This window comes from Triturus cristatus, chromosome 2_1 (genome assembly GCF_964204655.1).
Source record: "Triturus cristatus chromosome 2_1, aTriCri1.1, whole genome shotgun sequence".
Classification (NCBI taxonomy): domain Eukaryota; kingdom Metazoa; phylum Chordata; class Amphibia; order Caudata; family Salamandridae; genus Triturus; species Triturus cristatus.
In genome coordinates this window covers 27,423,236-27,433,124 of record NC_140581.1, presented here as the reverse complement: position 1 = coordinate 27,433,124, position 9,889 = coordinate 27,423,236, and positions in this window count along the sequence as shown.

Below are 9,889 nucleotides of genomic sequence, written 5' to 3'. Positions count from 1 at the left end.
ACTGTCCGTGCTATGTGTGGCAGTCCATTGGACATTTAGATAATTTTTAAAAGCAATTGCGATCCCACCCCCCTGTTTTCCCTGTCTATCCAGGTGGATGAATTTGTACCCATCTGGTATTGCGAGATTAATCTGTGGGTGGTTAGTTAGGTTTAACCAGGTTTCAGTAAAAAAACATAGTTCCGGGGAGTGGCTACTGATCATCTCCCAGATTTCAATAGGGTGTTTCGCTAGGGATCTAACGTTGCAAAGAATAAATTTAGGGCTGGGATGGCCTGTCTCAGCCTGGTCTACCCCTGACGGCAAGTCCAGGATGTTTAGCCTGCAGCAGAAGGGACAGGTTTTGCATTCTACTGGCCCTTCAAGATTAAAAGGGAGAACATTTGGGCAGCTAAGCATAGGGATAGGCTGGGAGATTTTCCTATTTCTAATATCTAATAGGGCTGTGGAAGAGTAAGTTATCCGAGTTCGGAAATGGGAGGTAGTCCTGATTTGGGCAGCCGGTCCTGGCTTAGGGCTTGTAAGGGCACGGATGGGCACAGACGAACTTGCCTTGGGTGCGCCTTTGGCGCGCCTTTGGCGCGTCCGCTGCGCGTGCGCTCAGGCTGGGGCATTTATGAGGATGTGAACTTGACAGCTAGCCCGCAACCTGCTTGTCCCACCAAGATGGCGGTCATCCCAAGCAGGGAGACGGGTTTCCAGCCCCCGATTACCATGCGTGGTCCTCGAGAAGGCAAGATCACAGGATTTAAGAGTAAGTGCAAAATTAGCAAGTTAAAATGATTTTAGCAGCGACAAACAGTTAAAAAAGCATAAATACCACCACTGGCGCGTGTTTCCCGGCTTCCGCCTCAGGAAACTACTAGGTGCTGCGCGTGCGCTCAGGCTGGGGCTTTTAAGAGTATGTGAGCTTGACAGCTAGCCCGCAACCTGCTTGTCCCACCAAGATGGCGGTCGTTCCAAGCAGGGAGACGGGTTTCCAGCCCCCGATTACCAGGCGTGGTCCTCGAGAAGGCAAGATCACAGGATTTAAGAGTAAGTGCAAAATTAGAAAGTTAAAAAGATTTTAGCAGCGACAAACAGTTAAAAAAGCATAAAAACCACCACTGGCACGCGTTTCCCGGCTCCCGCCTCAGGAAACTACTAGGTGCTGCGCGTGCGCTCAGGCTGGGGCTTTTATGAGGATGTGAACTTGACACCTAGCCCGCAACCTGCTTGTCCCACCAAGATGGCGGTCGTCCCAAGCAGGGAGACGGGTTTCCAGCCCCCGATTACCATGCGTGGTCCTCGAGAAGGCAAGATCACAGGATTTAAGAGTAAGTGCAAAATTAGCAAGTTAAAATGATTTTAGCAGCGACAAACAGTTAAAAAAGCATAAATACCACCACTGGCGCGCGATTCCCGGCTTCCGCATCAGGAAACTACTAGGTGCTGGGCGTGCGCTCAGGCTGGGGCTTTTATGAGGATGTGAACTTGACAGCTAGCCCGCAACCTGCTTGTCCCACCAAGATGGCGGTCGTCCCAAGCAGGGAGACGGGTTTCCAGCCCTCCGATTACCAGGCGTGGTCCTCGAGAAGGCAAGATCACAGGATTTAAGAGTAAGTGCAAAATTAGCAAGTTAAAAAGATTTTAGCAGCGACAAACAGTTAAAAAAGGATAAATACCACCACTGGCGCGCGTTTCCCGGCTTCCGCCTCAGGAAACTACTAGGTGCTGCGCGTGCGCTCAGGCTGGGGCATTTATGAGGATGTGAACTTGACAGCTAGCCCGCAACCTGCTTGTCCCACCAAGATGGCGGTCGTCCCAAGCAGGGAGACGGGTTTCCAGCCCCCGATTACCAGGCGTGGTCCTCGAGAAGGCAAGATCACAGGATTTAAGAGTAAGTGCAAAATTAGCAAGTTAAAAAGAGTTTAGCAGCGACAAACAGTTAAAAAACATAAATACCACCACTGGCGCGTGTTTCCCGGCTTCCGCCTCAGGAAACTACTAGGTGCTGCGCGTGCGCTCAGGCTGGGGCTTTTATGAGGATGTGAACTTGACAGCTAGCCCGCAACCTGCTTGTTCCACCAAGATGGCGGTCGTCCCAAGCGGGGAGACGGGTTTCCAGCCCCCGATTACCAAACGTGGTCCGAGAAGAAGGCAAGATCACAGGATTTAAGAGTAAGTGCAAAATTAGCAAGTTAAAATGATTTTAGCAGCGACAAACAGTTAAAAAAGCATAAATACCACCACTGGCGCGCGTTTCCCGGCTTCCGCCTCAGGAAACTACTAGGTGCTGCGCGTGCGCTCAGGCTGGGGCTTTTATCAGGATGTGAACTTGACAGCTAGCCCGCAACCTGCTTGTCCCACCAAGATGGCGGTCGTCCCAAGCAGGGAGACGGGTTTCCAGCCCCCGATTACCAAGCGTGGTCCTCGAGAAGGCAAGATCATAGGATTTAAGAGTAAGTGCATAATTAGCAAGTTAAAATGATTTTAGCAGCGACAAACAGTTAAAAAAGCATAAATACCACCACTGGTGCGTGTTTCCCGGCTTCCGCCTCAGGAAACTACTAGGTGCTGCGCGTGCGCTCAGGCTGGGGCATTTATGAGGATGTGAACTTGACAGCTAGCCCGCAACCTGCTTGTTCCACCAAGATGGCGGTCGTCCCAAGCAGGGAGACGGGTTTCCAGCCCCCGATTACCAGGCGTGGTCCTCGAGAAGGCAAGATCACAGGATTTAAGAGTAAGTGCAAAATTAGCAAGTTAAAAAGAGTTTAGCAGCGACAAACAGTTAAAAAACATAAATACCACCACTGGCGCGTGTTTCCCGGCTTCCGCCTCAGGAAACTACTAGGTGTCCGTCCATCCATCCGTCTGTCCATCCGTCCATCCCTCTGTCCATCCATACATCCATCATTTTTTCCACCCATCCTTTCAATTCGCTCTTCATTCTCTTGCTCCCTTCTTCTCTCCCTCGCTTCTTTCCTTCGGTCCCCTCGTGTTGTATTTATTTCTCTGCTCCACAACTCCATCCTGCTCTTCTCTTGCAGTGGTATCGATGAGCTTCTCTTTAGTGTTTCCAATCAGATTCAAAGTAGCAATAAACAACAATTAAGAGGGTTTGTTACACACTCTGCTTTCCATGTAAGCTGCATTCTGCAGCAAATATAGAAACAGCAAATTGCCTGTAAAGATTTCTTCCTGCACATAAACAATCACCCCTACAGTGCAGGCGCCCTTGCAACATGGCGCCAGGGTGCCTGCGCTGGCAGTAGGCAGCTTTTTTAGGGCCAGCGGTAGGGGAAACACAGGGGTGCACCTCAATCTTGTAAATACAGTGCATCCTTACGTTTTGAAACTGACGGAGCACGGCATTACCAATTTTGGAGTAACACAGTGCTCCGCTAGTTTCTTGTAAATATGCCCCATAGTGTCTACTCGGAGGACTTAGAATTTCAGGGGCTTATTTACAAGCCCCTTGCGCCAACAGTGTGTCCCCTTTTATGTGATAAAAAGTGACGTACCGACGGCTCAAGGGGCTTGTAAATAAGCCCCTCAGATTTTAGGTCCAGCAGAAGCTGTGCAATAGTCCCGCAGCTCTCACCCAGCATCCTACCTGCAGGCCGCTACGCCAGTGATAGGACCATAAATGCAGTGAGGGAATTGCTTCCGGATCCACAGTCGCATGCTTCCCTTTTAGATGCTGTCCCACATCTCATCTTGAGTCATTAACCGCTCAACTGCACTGGATGACCAGTTGACATTCACTCATTTGCAGAGGATGTCAGCCAATCGTCCGAGGCACTCTGAAAGAAATGGCTTCTGGTGCACCAGAAGGATTTTATTGTTAAAAATCAAAATTTGAACATGAGGGAAAGGCTTCCTTCCGGTCCCAAATTGTCATCTCTCTAGTTGAACCCTGCTTGGGTATCACACCCGGGAACATAACCCCTAAGCAGGGATCTACCAACTAGACACCAGAGGAAGCTCTCTTAAGGGAGAGTGGCCCATTGGGGTATGACTCACTGATTTCAACCCCCATGCACTAGTGTTTCTGCTCCCGGTTGGGGCCATATAGGGGGTGCTTACAACTAATCTGCCCCTTTGGAGGGAGAAAGCCCACTGGACACTAGGGTATACTGGCCATAAATGATAACCTCCGCCCTTTATCAATCATCAATATGGATCATTTTTCATGGCAAAAATGTGATATTTCCACGTTGAGTTTTTGGGCCTTTCCTATCACGTGTGCTAGGCCCAGCCACGCAAGTGAATATTCCTTTCATTGTGAGAAGTATAAAACATAAAAGAACATTTGTTTTTATCAACTAGACTTCTCTCCATTTTTTGCTTTCAAACGTAAGCCTGTGAGCAAGAAAGAATACATTATGCCAAAAGCCCTCCCAATCATTCGATCGTAGGAGTAACCGAAATTCCGAGACGTACAAATAAGCATTATCTCCAAACTCATTATCTTGTGAACACTAGATCTTATTATATAAATTGTTATTTGGTCAGTTCATAAGGAAAAATCCTTACAAGCTGCAGGTTGGTTGCTGGCTCCAGCTATCGTGTGCTTTTGGACAACAAACACTATGTATTCCTGCGAACAGAAGGGTTTATTACTTTTGGAAGTCGGCCTTAAGGCCAAAAATGACGTACAAAAGGCTCTGCGTAGGGGTGGGATAAGGCTCAGTATTTAAGGGGCCATAAGAAGATGTTTTGCTATCGCCAAGACGCTGATTGGGACCTGCATATATAGAACCATTCAATCAGGATTTATAAAGCGCTGCTAATCACCCGATAGGGTATCCAGGCACTCGTCGAATGCCACAAGGCCCCGATCGTGATGTCAACAGTGGGAACACTGCCGCGCTCTGAAATGGTAAAAGAGAAGTTGCAGTGAAATTTCTCAATTTCAAATCCCCTTCGACACATCCGACTGATGCAGCGGTCAGGGCAGCTGACTCCGGAGCTGGGGGTTCACGGTTCGATCCCCGGCTCTGGCAGCAGCTCAGCTCAACACCATGTGACTCTGGGCAATAGCTCACTTAGGGGCATATCATCAATAAACTGCGATAAACATCGCAGAGCGCACTTCGCGCAAATTTGTTTAACGCCGGCTATCGCTGGATTTGATCGCCGAGATAACGCGTTATCATCAACGCTCATCTCCACGGCGATGGAAAATCCGGCGATAGCGGCAAAATGAGGGAACATCGCCGGAAATCCAGCGATACAACTACAGCGCTAAGGGAATCCTTGGTGATAGGGAGATGTGGACTTAGGCTTAGAATCCACCTCCCTTTATGAATACAGCTAAGTCTGAAATTTTGCAGACGTTAGCTGATGGCGATAACCGCGGTTAGCGCGAATTTTAATATCGCTATGGGGGTCCTGGGTCAGCTTGTCGATAGAGAGTAGTGCAGTTAGCGATATTTCCCATGTTGTTGTGAGAGAAAACGCCTTCTTTGCATCTCATCAGAGATGCGATGCGAGGCGTTAGTGGAACGGCGGCTGACACAAGGAAACGCGCGCTGATGCATATTACCGTTTCCTTGCTAATAGTGAGGTAATTCCTTCACCGCTTTTCGGCCGAAAACGGCCGTTAAAGCGGCATTGTTGGCCTTGTTGATATGCCCCATGATTTCCACGACGGCACCTAGCGCCTTGAGACCCGTAAGGGTGAGTAGTTCGCGCTTTACAAATACGGATTTACATTTACTGATCGTGAGCGCACTTTTACCGCTGACGTCTCTTGAACCGCTCAGAGGTGATGGAGGTGTCCCAGAGGGAGCTGGAACCAAGTTCAATACTTGCACCCTTGCCTCTTTGAAGGCCAGTATCTTCTGCAGATTCAAGAGTGGTCTTGGGAGCTTAGGGTGAGTCACTTCAAGAGTCAGAAGAGGCTTCGAAGACACAGCCATGGTCGCCCTCGCGGATGCAGACATTACCCCCCCCCCCCCCCCCCCCCCCCTTCGACAGGAGCTTCTGGAAGGCGAGGAGTCATGTCTGTGGTTTGTGCTTCTTCTTGAAAGGTTTTTCCTCTTCAACTTCAACTGAAAAACTCCTCTTGGAGCAGGATCAGCCTTGTTGCTTGTGTTTGGCCTGTAAAATATGGAACGAGGGTCGTGTTTAGCCCCAGACACCACCGACAAGTGTCATGATGTGAAAATCAGAAGCCTACAGCGCAGGGTATCGCAGCAGGGTGCCTTCCTGTGCTGCCCTACACCAAAATCCCATAAATGAGGGCCTCTGTCTTTGAGGTGGGCTATCATTAACCCAAGTGAAAGCACGCCCAGGGCTACAAGTGAGCCGGGTCCTGCCAGGGCTGATTATTGGGAATAAAAGCACCAGGCATTGAAAGAGGCTCCTACCAGACCTTCCCTCTTGGACTCCCCTCAGAGCAGAAAGAAAGTTACATTAAAACCAATGAGTGAGAAGCTGGGAAGCAGGGCTGGAGTTCTATTAATGTACAGCAGACATGCAGGTTTAAAAGGTATGCTGGTTCCCTCTGACAGGTGTAGGCTCTGTGCTTCATAGGTCTGGCAGCCCTACAAACAAGCACTGGTACTGTCCCTTTAAAGGCTGGCAGCCCTGCAGGGAAGCGCTGTTCATGCCCTGAGAACTACCGCAGTCCATGATAGCATCAGCTTTCTGACACTCAAGGGAGCTGCCAGGTTTCCATCTCGGGGCAAACTGGGAAAGATCCGGGAGTGCAAACCTGTTTGTTTCTGTCTTTGCTCTATCACGAAAGACAGGGAAGGGTGAGAGGCTGTTGAATGTCGCTCTGGGTGGCCAATCGGGGGAGCACAACATCTCCGGGTCACCACACAAAGACTACAAACTACCAAGATGGCGTCTGGCAAGTTTCCGCTTGTTGTCTGCCCCCCAATGCTTTCCCTCCACAATTGTTTTGTTCCCTCCCGCAGTCCATGTTTCTGATAATAATAATCCCTATTTGTAAAGCGTAAACATATCACCCCCTTAAGGGTTTCAAGGCATTGGCGGCCTTCAGGGATATTAAGTGGGCTATACTCCTGAGTCACTTCATCCCGCTGCTGCGGGCACTGACGGGTGTTTCTTGGCCTCAGGGCGCTCCCTGCTGTATCCCTCTGGTCCGTGCCCATGAGTCACTTCAGCCCCGCTGCTGCGGGCACTGACGGGTGTTTCTTGGCCTCAGGGCGCTCCCTGCTGTATCCCTCTGGTCCGTGCCCATGAGTCAGTACAGCCCCGCTGCTGCGGGCACTGACGGGTGTTTCTTGGCCTCAGGGCGCTCCCTGCTGTATCCCTCTGGTCCGTGCCCATGAGTCACTTCAGCCCCGCTGCTGCAGGTACTGACAGGTGTTTCTTGGCCTCAGAGCGCTCCCTGCTGTAGCCCTCTTCTCTGTGCCCCTGAGTCACTTCAGCCCCGCTGCTGCAGGCACTGACGGGTGTTTCTTGGCCTCAGAGCGCTCCCTGCTGTAGCCCTCTGCCCCGTGACCCTGAGTCACTTCAGCCCCGCTGCTGCAGGTACTGACGGGTGTTTCTTGGCCTCAGAGCGCTCCCTGCTGTAGCCCTCTGCTCCGTGCCCCTGTGTCACTTCAGCCCCGTTGCTGCAGGTACTGACAGGTGTTTCTTGGCCTCAGGGCGCTCCCTGCTGTAGCCCTCTGCCCTGTGACCCTGAGTCACTTCAGCCCTGCTGCTGCAGGTACTGACGGGTGTTTCTTGGCCTCAGGTGGTCCCTGCTGTATCCCTCTGCTCCGTGCCCCTGAGTCACTTCAGCCCCGCTGCTGCAGGTACTGACAGTGTTTCTTGGCCTCAGAGCGCTCCCTGCTATAGCCCTCTGCAGCGTGATGTTGCAGCGTGAAATACTAAATCCCTCTCTCTATCATAGACCATATATCTTCACAAACACCTTCATTCTCTCCATTCACTGGTGCGGCCCATAACACCAACATTCATTCCCTATTGATCTATGTTTCTAGAGAGGTGATTCATTCCATACACAGTAATGAGAGGAAATACAGGTAATCCCTAATGAGCAATAGATTCACCTATCCTTCCCTTCCTCACCAGGTTCTAAAACATCACCCTTAGTATTCCTCTCATGGATAGGCCATGGATCTGCTAGTTGCTGGGTGAAGTAACTCTTAACTCTCTAAATGTTTGCATTAATACATTTCTTGAATAACAACCCAACACAGTTCTTGTAATTATTAGAGGATTTTATCTAAAATAATTGCACGAAAAAGTCATTAATCATCCAATTGCTTATTATCATATTTACCTATTCTGGCTAAATGTCGTCCTCTAAGTCAAATTCAGATCTTTTGTCTCTTTGCCCATTAAGCGATTAATCAGTTCGTTTGGAAATTGGGCATCTGATCAGTCTGTCAGAGTATCGGGGAAAACAGCTGTCCTGCAGTGTCATCGTCCTCTCCGTCAGCATAACGTCAGGAAATTGGAAAACGAACCCACAACCTCTCTATTCTATGGGTTTTTATAGTAAATTCAATGTCAAAATGTTACAGAAATAAGTGATTGGTTGAGCCGAGATCATCCTTCCTGATTCCCATGCGCAAGATGTTTCTTTAGGTATAGTTCATAATTTCTCTGGTCCAAAGTATCTTTTTATTGTTCTTTCAGGGCATCTGGCTTGCAGCCCAGAACGTCCTTGAGTGGCACAGTCGGGTTAGGGTCGCGTAGCGGCCACTGTTGCTAGCAGCAACGCATGCGCTCTTCACCCATGGCATGGTCAGGCTTGTCAGCTACGAAAGGCAGCCATCTTATGGCAGGCCCGAATGGCCAACTTAAGCAAAAGAAACACAAAACGTAATTAATTCATAGAAATGACTATTTAAATGTTATTCCCTCGCTAAAACCCATATGTGTAAGTATTTATCTAGCAAAAGCAACACTCATTGCGGGTTATACTCACATTTAAAAGCACAATTTACCCAATACATTACGAAAGCAACATATATCATGCAATATTCTAATTATCTATCATTAATATGCGTACATATTTTAGTTTACGTATTAATTAAGCCATGCAAATGCAATTCCCACGTGTATTCTCTTATATTAGTAATGTTGGTAAATCATCACAGCAAACCATTAGTACAATTATTATTAATTAATTATTCTAATTAGTATAAACCTATGATATGGAGGGGGTATACAATTTTTAAGAAAAACCCACTCCAGCACCCCGTGACCCTGAGTCACTTCAGCCCCGCTGCTGCTGGCACTGACAGGTGTTTCTTGGCCTTAGGGCGCTCCCTGCTGTAGCACCTCTGCTCCGTGCCCCTGTGTCACTTCAGCCCCGCTGCTGCTGGCACTGACAGGTGTTTCTTGGCCTTAGGGCGCTCCCTGCTGTAGCCCTCTGCCCTGTGACCCTGAGTCACTTCAGCCCCGCTGCTGCAGGTACTGACAGGTGTTGCTTGGCCTCAGAGCGCTCCCTGCTGTAGCCCTCTGCTCCGTGCCCCTGTGTCACTTCAGCCCCGCTGCTGCAGGTACTGACAGGTGTTTCTTGGCCTTAGGGCGCTCCCTGCTGTATCCCTCTGCTCTGCGACCCTGAGTCACTTCAGCCCTGCTGCTGCAGTTACTGACAGGTGTTTCTTGGCCTTAGGGCGCTCCCTGCTGTAGCCCTTTGCTCCGTGCCCCTGTGTCACTTCAGCCCCGCTGCTGCTGGCACGGACAGGTGTTTCTTGGCCTCAGGGCGCTCCCTGCTGCATCCCTCTGCTGTGCGACCCTGAGTCACTTCAGTCCAGCTGCTGCAGGTACTGACAGGTGTTTCTTGGCCTCAGGGTTGTCCCTGCTGTTTCCCTCTGCTCCATACTCCTGAGTCACTTCAGCCCCGCTGCTGCAGGTACTGACAGGTGTTTCTTGGCCTCAGGGCGCTCCCTGCTGTATCCCTCTGCTGTGC